Genomic DNA, 14,191 nt, shown 5'->3' with positions numbered 1-14,191 from the left:
CAAAATAAAAACAGAAGTGAGAAGGACTCAACGAGATATGGTGGAACTATCATGTTATTTCTAACACCTGAGCTCTGTGCTTTTATGAATAGACTCTTTAGATGTTGCCATCTAGTCAGATTCATTCCTCAACTCCTACAACCAAAATGCTTCCTTCCACTTAGATTGGTTATTGCCATCCTTAATAGGGATAAATTTCTAGGCTTTGGAGTTTATTTATTGCAACAAAAAGGTAACAAAAAGTTCTACCCCACCCCCAAACTTAAATCTAACATTGTCCTCAATGTCTCTAATTAAAGAACAATACCAAAAATATAAGTAACATGAGGAAATAGTAAAGAGAGAAGTCGGAAAGATAGTACCTGGGTGAAGTGTAACCAAAAACCTACAAAAGTATTATACAACATACAAAATCGCCTAGATGGTCAATCAAGGTAAACAGGGTCCTCCATAGGGACCTCCTCAACATCACCTGTAGGAAAAGGCTCTAAAAAGGGCTTCAATCGCTGACCGTTAACCTCCGAAGAACTACTACCATCTGGTGTCTCAATCTCAACAGTGCCATGAGGAAAAACAGTACGGACCACAAAAGGACCGGTCCACCGAGAGCGCAACTTCCCGGGGAATAGATGCAAACGAGTGTCATACAGAAGAACTTTTTGACCTGGAGAAAATGACTTTCGTAAAATATTCCTATCATGCACAAGTTTCATTTTGTTCTTATACTCCTTAGCACTATCGTATGCATCTTTACGAATCTCGTCCAACTCATTGAGCTGGAGCTTTCTTTGAGCTCCTTCCTTGTCAAGTGAAAAGTTTAAGTTCTTAATAGCCCAATAGGCTCGATTCTCTAACTCAACAGGCAGGTGACATGCCTTGCCAAACACTAAACGATAAGGTGACATTCCAGTGGGTGTCTTAAACGCAGTACGGTAAGCCCATAAGGCATCAGTAAGCCTCGACGACCAGTCTTTCCTATTTGGATTAACAGTTTTCTCTAGAATACGTTTAATTTCCCTATTGGAAACCTCTACCTGACCACTAGTCTGAGGGTGATATGGGGTTGCTATTTTATGGGTAATACCGTATTGTTTCATTAAAAGAGCAAACGGTCTATTACAAAAGTGTGAACCTCCATCACTAATTATAGCTCGCGGCGTACCAAAACGTGTAAGTATATTCTCTTTCAAAAACTAGACTACGACCCTGTGGTCATTCGTTTTACACGGAACCGCCTCAACCCACTTAGACACATAGTCTACAGCGACAAGTTTGTAAAAATAACCAAACGAAATAGGAAATGGACCCATAAAATCAATGCCCCACACATCAAAGACCTCAATCATTAAAATAGGGTTCAAATGCATCATATTTTTACGGGAAATGGTTCCTAACTTCTGGCAACGCTCAGAAGAAACACAATGACTATGGGAATCTTTAAACAACGAAGGCCAGTAAAATCCACACTGCAAAATCTTAGCAGCAGTCTTCTTAGCACTAAAATGACCCCCACATGCATGTTCATGACAAAAGGAGATAATACTAGACTGGTCACTCTCAGATACACATCTCCTAATAATCTGGTCCGGACAATACTTAAACAGATAAGGATCGTCCCAAAAGAAATGCTTAACCTCGGCTAAAAACCTAGAACGATCTTGCTTACCCCAATGTTGGGTTCGACCAGTAACAAGATAATTCACTATATTTGCATACCAAGGTGATTGGGAAACAGAGAACAATTGTTCATCAGGAAAATCCCTTATAGGAAGGGAATATTAGGGGAACTAACAACTAGCCTAGACAAGTGGTCTGCTACTACATTTCTGCACCCTTTTTGTCTCTAATGTCTGGAATTCTTGTAACAAAGGATCCATCTAATCAATCTAGGTTTGGTATCCTTCTTAGACAAAAGGTATTTCAAAGCAGCATGATCAGTATAGATTACGATCTTAGAACCTAATAATAGGATCTAAACTTATCCAAGGCAAACACGATGGCTAGCAATTCCTTCTCGGTAGTTGTAGTTCATTTGGGCATCATTCAGAGTTTTGCTAGCATAGTAAATCACATGGAGTAATTTTTTCTCGCTGACCTAGCACAACGCCTATAGCATAATCTGAAGCATCACACATAATTTCAAAGGGTAGGTTCCAGTTAGGTGCCTGGACTATCGGGGCAGTAGTGAGTAAAGTTTTAAGCTTCTCAAAAGCCTCTAAACAAGCATCACCAAGGACAAACTTAACATCTTTAGCAAGAAAATTGCAAAGAGGTCTAGAAATCAAGCTAAAATCCTTAATGAATTGACGGTAAAAACCTGCATGCCCTAGGAATGACCTAATATCTTTTACGGTTTTTGGGACCTGTAAAGTCTTAATAAGGTCAACTTTGGCTTTGTCTACCTCTATACCCTTTTAAGAGACGATGTGCCCTAACACAATTCCTGATTTAACCATGAAATGGCATTTTTCCCAATTAAGCACTAATTTTTTTCCTTACACATAGTCAACACTAATGTCAAATGATGCAAGCACTCATCGAAAGATGAACCAAACACTGAAAAATCATCCTTAAAGACCTCTAAGAACCGTTCTACCATATCAGAAAATATGCTCATCATACAACGCTGGAAAGTTGCAGGGGCATTAGATAGCCCGAAAGGCATGCGTCTATACGCAAAGGTACCAAAGGGACATGTAAAAGTGGTTTTCTCTTGGTCTTCTGGGGCAATAACGATCTGATTATAACCGGAGTAGCCATCTAAAAAGCAATAGTGACTATGTCCAGCTAATCGCTCTAGCATTTGGTCGATAAAAGGAAGGGGAAAGTGATCCTTCCTTGTGACCTTGTTCAATTTCCTATAGTCAATACACACACACCATCCCGTGGTCACTCGGGTTGAAATTAATTCATTATTATCATTCTGGGCTACAGTGATACCTGATTTCTTGGGGACAACCTGAACAGGGCTGACCCAATTATTATCTGAAATTGGGTAAATAATACCCGCATCTAACAACTTAAGCACCTCTTTTCGAACTACCTCTTTCGTGTTAGGGTTCAGTCGACGTTGCATCTCCCTAGAAGGTTTGGAGTCTTCCTCTAAATGAATCTGATGCATACACGCAGTAGGACTTATACCCTTAATGTCTGCTATAGTCCACCTAAAGCTTCCTTATTGTCTTGAAGTACATTTACTAGCCTACTTTCCTGATCACTATCCAAATCGGAAGCTACAATCACAGGTAAAGTCTCAGATAGGCCTAAAAACACATACTTTAGAGTATCGGGTAGTGGTTTAAGGTCCAACTTTGGGGGATCTTCTAAAGAAGGAATTAGGGTAGTCTCAGAAACTGGTAACGGTTCGAACCTAGCTTTTCCATATATCAGTGTCTAACACAGGAGTAGAATCTAATAGAGCATTAACCTGTTCAATAGTGCTATCATCGTCAAAATCTAAACCAAAATGGGATAGACAGCTTTCTAATGGGTCTTCAAACAAAATGTTTGGTAATGACTCCTGAACTAAGGCTTCTATCATGTTCACCTCTTCAACACATGTGTCATCTAGCTCATGAGGTTGCTTACTGACATTAAAAATGTTCATCTCCATAGTCATATTACCAAAAGATAAACTCATCACACCATTTCAACAGTTAATGATCGCATTAGACGTAGCTAAAAAAGGGCGACCTAAAATCACAGGTATCTGGTTCTCTGGGTAAGGGACAGGTTGGGTATCTAGGACCACGAAATCCACTGGATAAATAAACTTTTCGACCTCAATAAGAACATCCTCAATAACACCTCGAGGGATTTTAACAGACCTATCAGCTAACTGCAGTGTCATCTGAGTAGGTTTCATTTCACCAAGTCCTAGCTGTAAGTATACATGGAATGGCAGTAAGTTTACACTAGCTCCTAAGTCAAGTAAAGCTTTTTCTACCCGAAAGTTACCTATTGTGCAAGCAATGGTAGGAGAACCTGGGTCTTTGTACTTTGGAGTTGTGGTGTTCTGAATGATTGAACTTATGTGACTAGCTAAAAAAGCTTTCTTATGGACGTTAAGTTTTCGCTTTCGCGTACACATATCCTTAAGGAACTTGGCATAAGCAGGAATTTGCCTAATTGCATCTAATAAAGGAAGGTTTATGGTAACTTGCTTAAAAACCTCCACTATGTCATTAAAGTTCGATTCCCTCTTTGTTGGTACTAATAGCTGAGGAAATGGGGCTCTAGGCATAAAATTAGACCTTTCAGGAACCGAATTCACATCATCAGAAACTTTATCAGTCTCCTCAGCTGCTGTTCCTGAGAGGTGAGATTTTGAAGGGTGAACTACAGTATGTTCACTATCGGGCATGGTTACCTTATTGTATACAACTCTACCACTCCTAAGGGTTCTAACAGCATTCAATTGATTCGATGGTTTTGCACCTAATTCATGAACTCCTCTAGGATTGGGTTGTGTTTGACTAGGAAACTTACCTTTTTCTCTCAAAGAATCACTTATCAGACCAACCTGGGTTTTTAACTCGGAAATAGCCTGACTATTTTCTTGTCCTATCCTGTTACTAGCTAGTTTGCTGAATTCCTTTAAACTTAGGATTTTCTTATCTGACTGATTCTGAAACTGAGCTAGTCCTGAAGGATTCTTAGTATAGCCAAAACCTGGGGGAGCATTGGAATTACTAAACTGACCTTGACTTTGGCCCTTAGACCATGAAAGGTTCGGATGGTTTCTCCAACCAGGATTATAGGTTTCTGAATATGGGTCAATTTTTTGACGGTTATCAAATCTAGTGTTATTGTAAAGAGCATTGGATTGCTCTTCAATATTCTGGCCTTCCCAAAAAGGCTCCACTCTACCACTAGTCTGGCCCACTTCTAAAGCTTCTAACCTTTTTGCTATAGCAGCAATTTTGGCATCTGATTCATAGCCTCCTTCTACCCTATTAACGTTTCCTCTACTTAAAAGAATTGTTTTCTGAGGTGCCCTACTATTTTCCCGTTGCTGGGTTTTTTCGACGATTTCATTAAAAAATTCCATCGCCGCATCAACAGTTTGGTTTTCAAATCCACCAGTGCATAGAGACTCAACCATGGTCGTTGTGGAATAATTTAAACCCTCATAAAGGATCTGAACTAGCCTAACCTTTTCTAAACCATGATGAGGACACTGGGATAATAAATCATTGAACCTTTCCAAATACCTATATAAAGATTCTCCCTCTTGTTGTGAAAACGTGCATATTTGCGTCCTAATAGATGATGTCTTGTGCCTAGGGAAAAACTTATTGAAAAAAGCAGATGTAAGTTGTTCATATGTATCAATTGACTCGGAGTCCAAATTATATAGCCACGACTTGGCCTTATCTTTCAGGGAAAATGGGAATAACCTAAGTTTCAAAGCATCATCATCTAAGCCTCTAATTCTTAGAGTACTGGAAATTTCCTCAAAATACCTAACATGGTAATAAGGGTTTTCATTTTCTTTCCCTAAAAAGATTGGGAGCATCTGTAAGGTCCCAGGTTTCAGTTCATAGGGTGCCTCCATTTCAACTAACTTAATACACGAAGGACGAGTAGTCCTAGTTGGATTCAACAAAGCTTTCAAAGTTGCCATTTCTGGCGCTATCGGAGCAACAAGGATTCTCTTCTCAGTCAAAGGACGTTCAAAAACAGACTCTTCAAAAGTCGGACTCTCTAGATTAAGGTAATCGAGACGCTTCGAACTACTAGGTTTCTCTTTAACAAATCTACCTAGTGCGTCTCTTTTACGTTCAGGCATACAATAGAATTTTCTAAATTGGAAGGGTAAGCAAACACAAATCAAGGCCGACTCAATCAAATCAAACCTATTGATTTCTAGCAAACAAAAAGCATGATGGATCCACTTAGATTGTTTCTAGACCAGCTTCTAATCCTTCGAACGGGAATTCGTTACAATTTAAGCAAACCCCTCTGGAATCAATCCGAGTTAACGTAAGTTGAATAGAGGCGAGGGAAGCTCGGTGGATCTTTGATACCCAAGGCCCCACCTGTATTACAAGGCGGCGCAGTCACGCATTCAACTTACAGAAACCGTCAAGAACTTCGAAGTATGCTTAAAAGAGTAACCAATATTTTTCGAATGACTTTCCTGTTAAGCTCGTTACCCTATCGGTCTCGTTCTAGTCAAAATTTTAGGCTTAGGTTCGCGTAGGTTACGTGTTCCTAAAGCGGGCAAGAAGAGAATGGTGATGAAATCCGAACCCTTATCTTGTATGTCCAGGCCTTGCCCTTTACTAGAAAAATAAATGTCTATATTCAGTCCTCAACATATATGCATATAAAAGAGTCCAGTAACTCGCTGACAGGGGATTTGCGAGTGTTTAGAATCTTACCTCCCGTTCCAGACGGGGGATGAATCGGTTGTAGTCGACTCGGGCCACTGACTCTGATGTCTAGTGTACGAACCCAAGGTGCAGAGATAATATCGTAATTGTCCTCCTTCTCTGCAAACAGTTTATATTTAAAGTACCCTTCCGTAGGGTAATAATAAAAATAATAATGTCCCGAAGTCCAAAAGTCCAAAAAGAAAAGAAAAATTACAAAAATAATAAACCCTAATACGGTTTTTTTTTCTAAAAGGAAATAAACAAACCCTAAAATAAAATTGTCTTCTTTTCTGTTCTTTTTGCTTTAATCTTTAGCTCCAAGTCTTTATGAAATCACCAAACTCTTTGGCTCAATTTTCTTTTTGATCCAGAACCTGTAGACACAAGATAAATACCCAAAAACATAAAAAAGAACAAAAATAATAATAAAAAAAATAAAAATAATAAATCTAAAACCCTAAAAACAAGTCCGCGTCGGCGGCGCCAAAAATTGATGTGATTTGTAGATAGTGGTAAAAGTGGTTCGATTCTCAGACTTGTGAAGGATATTAATTAAACTTAAATTCTAATATTTAAATAAAAAACTCACTAAAAATTATAGCAAACTCAATCAAAGTTGATATCAATATTAAAAGAACACTGAGGCTAAGATTCCACTATTTTCCAAATTCAAAGTGATTTGATCCAATATTTATATTCATGCAATTTTTTTCGTTCAATTTGATTCTAAACTATTGCAACAAGTAGATTCTCAAAATAACAAGCGTAAATACGAAGCATAGAACATCAAAAACCTAGGTCCAAGCATGCTCTATCAAAAGAAATAACAATTGCTTAACAAGAATCATTCAAACGATTTTCACTCAAGGTAAAACAATCATAAAAATAATTGGGATAAATAAATAAATAAGAATATACCACTTTTTGTTGGAGAAATAGCTTCCTCTATCGCCTCAGCAATGGGGTTTAGCTCCTCATATTAACCATGTTCTCAAAATATGTTTTTATAGCTCAAAAATGTACAAGGAGGTGAAAAAAATGATAAGACAGTCGATTCGCAACAATGTGAAGGTGTTGCAGAATCTCTGTTACAAAGAGGAAACAGTAGCTAAAGACCTAATGCAATTACTGTTGATAAACGATAGATGGGTTCTGCTGTTGAATAACGATAGTGTTCTGCGACAGATACTTGTGCGTTAATGTTCTTCGTGTTCTTCCTCTTCAGCAGCAGCAACAGAATATTGTATTTTTCTGCAACTCGATCTCTAGAGCTCTGTGGTGTTCTAAACTTCTCTGAAAGGCTTCATCCCACTTCTATGAGTTATCCCAACTCCTTTTATAGGCCACATCTCGATTAAATCTCTCCCAAATCTTCCAAAATCTCTTCCCCTCTCTTCACGGCAAAGTTGCGGCATTTTCTTGTTTTAGAATTTCTACACGTTCCTGAGCTTTCCTTTTATTCTAAACTCTTCCTTAGATAGATACAAATCTTTGGGAAGGTTCATAGCACTTTAATCTCTCTAAAATTCCCTAAAACAGGTCACACACGTGACTTTCCATATATTTCTGTTGTGATAAAAACCCGTCGATTGAGCCCAGTCTAATCGACTTCAACACCCATATCAGATTCCTAGACCCATAAGGATTTGAAAATCAGAGGTTTAATCGACCTCAAACTCCTCCAAATCAAGAACCCTGATCTGTTCTTCACTGCCACAAATTTTCCCGCCAATTTTGAGGATTTGAAACGGTGAAGAAGAAGGGGCGCCTCCTATCCAAACCGGGGGTCCGAATAGCATGTGTCCTCCGGGTGCTTTCCGACAACTTTTCGAGCCAATTTTTTCCAAAAATGTTTATTGGCCAAAAATACCTACAAATAAATAAAACACCATAATAAGTACAAAAATGAGCCCTAACAATATATAAAATCGAGACAAATCGGACACAAAAATGTGTCTATCAGTGGAAAAATGGAATGCCATGATCAAACAGTTCCACATAATTTTCGAAACAAGGAAGGCTCAGAAATCACAAATCTTGGCAGATTTCCTGGGAGATCTACCTCTCAAGGACGAAGCATAAATAAACTACATCCCAGGAATGGAAGAAGACAAGCAAGAACCCGAAGACCTGTTGGAACCTCAGAATTCGCGAAGGTGGGAGATATTCGTAGATGGCTCCCCAGACGGCGAAGGCGCGGGCATAGGTATTGTAATCAAAACCTCTACTGGATATCGACTCATCTACGCATTCAGGTTAGAATTCAAACAATACACCAATAACATCACAGAGTATAAGGCGGTCATACATGGTTTACGCTTAGCACGGGAGATGGGCTTATCAGACGTTCGTTTGGCTAGTGAATCGCAGTTAGTCATTAGACAAATCGAGATCAAGTACCAAAATTTGGATCCTGTGCTATCTTCGTACCTAAAGCTAGCTCAGGAACATGCGTCTAAGATTAGCAACATAATATTCAGGCATGTCTGTCGAAAAGATAACAGGCACACAGATGCCTTAGCATTCATATCATCAATGCTAAGGGATATAAACACCATCTCCGTACAAAGTGGAAGAATATATGAACCTTCGATAGAAGGACCTATCTCAGGTGCTGAGGACGCTTTGGCCGTCCAAACTCGGTCCATGAGAGAAGCTGATAAAGAAGTGAACGAAGAAATGAAAAAGTAAGATAACAAAGCTGGGGAATCTGACAAGGACCAATCAATTCATATGAAGACAATGGAGACAAAGCAGAAGATGATTGGAGGATTCCAATTCACCGGTATCTAGACAAAGGTACCTTACCAGCCAATGTTAAGGAAGCTCGGAAGCTCGAATCAAAAGCAGCAATGTATAGCCTTCGTGATGGAATACTGTATAGGAGGTTATTTCTCGGAACTCTAATGCGGTGCTTCTCACGAACCGAAGGGAGGAAAATACTCCACGATATACACAACGTAGATGCAAGCAACCACAGCGGAAGAAGATCCTTGGAAATCAAAGCTAAAATGCAAGGATATTATTGGTTAAGCATGGACGAAGATTCAAAGAACGTAGGCGATGTGAAAGATGCCAACGCTTTGCCAAGAAGATCAAAGCACCAGATCGGAGCTAAACTCAGTAATCATCCCTTGGATAAATACATTTATCAAATGGGGGGTTGATATTGTCGGACCCTTGATAGAGGGAACCTCGAAAAGAAAATACTTCATCGTGGCTACAGATTATTTCACCAAGTGGGTAGAAGTGATAGACGCATTTATGTGTCTAATTTCTCCCAATTGTATATATTGTTAGTGCTCGATTTTGTACTTATTTGGTTATTTTATGTCTTTGTAGGTGTTTTTGGAGAAATGATCTTTTGCGGCGAAATTGGCTCAAAATGTGGCATTTGAACCTCCGTAGATAACATACCAGAAGCTCCCCAGAAGTATGCCAGAGACACCCCAGAAATACCCCGGAGGAAGCCCAAAAAAGTGCGGAAAACATCCCAGAAAAATTACTAAAGGCACCCAAGTTTTGGTTATTTCCACCCAATAATTTTATTGCAGCCCCACTTGCTATTCGCACCCCATCAGAGGATAGGGGGCATCCTTCTTCACATTTCAAATTAACGTTTTGGCGGGAAAATGTTTCCAACGAGAACAGAATTTAGGGTTCGATTGTTAGGCTATTTTGGGAGAGATTCAATCGCCAGTATCAACTAGGATGGACTCTAATGGACTTAACAGAGCTTTTATGGGCAATTTCCTCGATCCAATTGGACTGAATCGTCGATTCCAAGCAAAACAGAGGGCTGTATTTCACGGGTCTTCTGTGGAGTTGGTTTTGCGAGATACGTGCAGATAAGGGAAAGTTAGGATAGAGAATATCTTCTATGGGATATTTACTGAATCCTAAGAATAATTGTAACAACCAGGGACGCGTATATAAGCTAAAAAAGAGATTTTCTCTCAACTGTTGACCGAAGAGAATAATAAGAATATTCATAGATAAACTCGGATTTGTGGGTTTTGCTGGGTATAAAAAGGCTGGTTCGAGTCTTAGAAAAGTTATCAAGAAGTTTGGGGAAGTTCGAGTCCATTTTATGACTACTTGCACTTTTATTAATTGTTTTATGATTTTTCTTAATTGGTTGTTATATCGTATGATGATGTATGCTTGGTCGAAGTGCTTTTGATGCGTCATGCTAGTGATTTACAATCAATCTTCTAAAAATCTACCTTGGAAAGAATAAGAGTCGATATCATTTGAGCTATAATTGTTTGGGAATAAATATATGAATTGTGTGAATGATTAATGGTGGAATCCTGAGTCCTAGTATCTCTTGATCTTGTGACATATTTTGTATATACAATTTTGTTTTTAAATCTTTTCAAGTCCGAGCAACGAATCCTTATTTACCGCAATCGAAATATTACAACAAGAAACAAAGCCTTTAGCAAGAATTAGGGACATGTACGTCTTTAATTTCTTGTTTGAGAAAATCATATGCAGGTTCGGAATACCAGCCGCCATAGTTTCAGACAATGGCAAGCAATTGCAAGGAAAAAAATATCGACATGTTGTTTTATACTTTTAACATTCAGAAGAACAAGTCCACTCCTATATACCCTAAGAGCAATGGATAAGCGGAGGCAACCAACAAGACCATAGCGATGAACTTAAAGAAGAAGCTAGGAGCATACAAGAAAATATGGTGCGAACAATTGCACAACGTCTTATAGGCCTATCGAACTACAAGAAGGTCAGCTACGGGAGAAACACCATTCTTGCTAACCTACGGGGCCGAAGCAGTCATCCCAACGGAGATAATACTTCCAACAACAAAAACGGAGGCAAGGGAGAAGAATCTAACAATAGACTTGATGTTGGAAAATATGGATGACCTGGAAGAAAAACGGGAAGTGGCTTTGCAGAAGATGGTAAATTACAGTGAATACCAATATTCTGCGGAGCACGTGTCACGATCTTAGTGGTCACATACAGAATAACTGTTTATACCTCGCTATACAGATAAACCTAAGTGGCAGAGGATACCTTCGCACATATACTTTATCTCATCCCAAGAAGGATACCTCGACGGACAAGATGGATAAAGTAAAGCCTAGTCTAGAGAGAGGCAGCTGACGAAAGAACAGAGGTAGATGACGCATCTAATCAGTATTAAATGCACAAATCTCTTATCTACATGCATAACCAAAGAACGTGGAGAGAAGTGACATGGCGGAATCTGACTGGCATAGGTTAGCGGTGTACGAAGGTACAATCTGTACTGAGGCTGGGAAGTTCTCGAAGGAACGTGGGTCAGCTAAGGTGGCAGAGTTCGACTGGAGAAAGCACGCGACGAACGAAAGTACTATTTGTACGGAAGGTATATCAGGAAACGATGGATCCAAAGACAACAAATATATACCTGGAGCAGAGGAGGATATAAATACCAAGCCTCACCAACAAACTAAAGGCATTCAATATCTAGGAGAAGGAGATCTAGTCTTAATCTTATACCTCTTTAATATTTAGAACTTAAGTATTTACTTCGACTTGAGTCCTCTCTATTACTTTGGGAAGAATTTAAGATCTTTGTAACCACCACAACTTAATACAAACAAATCACTCATTACCCCGTGGACGCAGACGAAAGTCGAACCACGTAATATCTTGTGTCTCATGATAACTTAGAAGTATTTACGTTACATTATTATTCTTTGTTACTATCGTGATCTTAGATATCATTTATTACTTAGTATCATAAGTTCGACATAGGTATCATTACTACATAGTATCAGATCCTCTGAGTTGTTTAAATTACGTAGATTATGGGAAAATTAGTAGTCACAGTTTGGCGCTAGAAGGTTTTTCTCACCATATTGAGTTTTTATATTCCGTCATTTATTTCAACTTACGCATCACTCTCTAGTGATTTGTTCATCCATTGTTTTCGCAAGTTCTTGGAGTTCATAGCCTCTAAAGACTCGCAATCTTACAGATCTAGAAAAATTTCTCCAAAAATATACTGGCAAAATGTTAAAACTTTTGTTTTGTACTGAAATACCTTTTCCGAAAAAGTATCCTTCATATCTGAGTACTGATGAGTGCTAAAAAGTGCATATTTCTATATATTTTTCTTGGCATTTAACTCATCTTTTGTGCATTAATTCTACATTTTATCCCATATTCTGTATTTTCATTGTTTTCAAGAATAAATATTTTTATTAATTAATTTTGTATTTTTAGGTACCAAATAAAGACTAGATGAGTTGCGGAGCCAAAAGAGCAAAGACACGGGAGAAAGCCGGTGGAATCTCTAGCGGAAAAGAAGTGAAGAATGTGTTATGGAAGACTCAAGGATAAAATGGGCTTAAAAAGGAAGAAATTGTTCTTAAAGAAGAAGTGGGCTCAAGATTACCTAAGCCCAAATCCAATTCCTAAGCCCAAATCCATATCCTAAACCCAAAATTCAATACCCAAACCCGTTTTCCTTCTTAACCGTAAGATTGGATCCATTCCATCATCCAACGGTCGCTGCGTCATCATGCATCAGATTTCGATGCACCTTACCAACACTACAGCACCTAACTCCATCTTGAGCCGTTAGTTTCGTTGTATTTTTGCATCCAACGGTCGCTCATAATCTGTCTCCATCTCGTCGTTAGATCCGTTTCAGAAGTTATCATCCCACGGATTCCCTTCGCGAAACATCAAGATTTGATGAGCCCGCTCAACACCCAAACAACCAAATACGTATTCCCGCAAAACAAACACACCCTTCTTCCCAAAACCATCGACTCCATCTTCTCCATTCCTCTACAGCGACCATCACCTCCACCATGTCCGCTCAACCACCTCCATCACTGTACCCCATCAATCAGCCACCCCCTCCATCACTAAAGGACACCACCATGATACTCTCTAGCTCCTTCTCTCTCAACCCTTTTATCTGTTCAAAAACAGTGAACCTAGAAACTAGGTTTGAGAGAAACAGAGTTAGTGAAATCAAACCACCAATTACGGAAGAGGAGAAGCAATAGAAGAATGGGTCGAGACCATTGATTGATTTCAGAGATTAGGTAAAGGTCAATTTTAGATTTTTTAGTAAACCCTAATTTTACTGATTTAGGGATTTTAGTTTTTTTTTGGGCTGTAACTATAAAAGGGTGTTAGGGGTTGTAAAATTAGGCATCTCTGGACTAGCCAGTAGAGAATTGAAACAAATTTATTTTGATGCAATTCCAATTTCAGTTCTTCTTATGTAGTTAACAGTGAATGTGTGCATGTTGTTTTCAATTATCTCGAATGTTGAATGTTTCTTGAATTATCATACTCAATGAATGTTATTTCTAGTTACATGTTTAGCATGAGCTAAACTGCATTAGGCTGAGGCTCAGATGAAGCCTAGTGCATTGTCAAATGGTGAATTTCTAGGATAGTTATCCTGATGTCTGTTTTGATTGAGCAATGGGAAGAGATTGATGCTCATAGTGCCTGTGATTGATTGTTCTGTCAAAAGACAGTCAATGCTAGGGGCAAACTAGTGAGCAAATTAGTTTTCCTCCCATTCTAGATGTATGCATAGGATTTTCAACTCAACCTAGGATCACATTGCTTGGCTAGGACACAAAGGTGGATTCTAAGCCCTTAGCTTAGCCACAATCCCTTTTACAGTCACTTAAATTCAGTTCTGTTTTGCTTCCTGTTCAGTTTATCTCCTTACCTGTTTTGCTTGTTTAATTTCTTGCAATTTGTAGCTGTTGTGCACTGAAATCAGTGCACAAACTCCCCCTGCCCTTGGCTTACAGCCTTGGTTC

General features: G+C 38.9%; 1 pseudogene; it reads left to right on the top strand.

Annotated features, from left to right (window-relative positions):
* The first annotated feature begins 5,162 nt into the window (after positions 1 to 5,162).
* LOC113330765 lies at positions 5,163 to 5,262 on the top strand (annotated as a pseudogene).
* Positions 5,263 to 14,191: the final 8,929 nt, after the last annotated feature.

Source organism: Papaver somniferum, unplaced genomic scaffold (assembly GCF_003573695.1).
Source record: "Papaver somniferum cultivar HN1 unplaced genomic scaffold, ASM357369v1 unplaced-scaffold_118, whole genome shotgun sequence".
In the NCBI taxonomy this organism is placed as follows: domain Eukaryota; kingdom Viridiplantae; phylum Streptophyta; class Magnoliopsida; order Ranunculales; family Papaveraceae; genus Papaver; species Papaver somniferum.
Note: the sequence above shows the minus strand (reverse complement) of the source record. Positions and strands in the feature narration are given on the sequence as shown.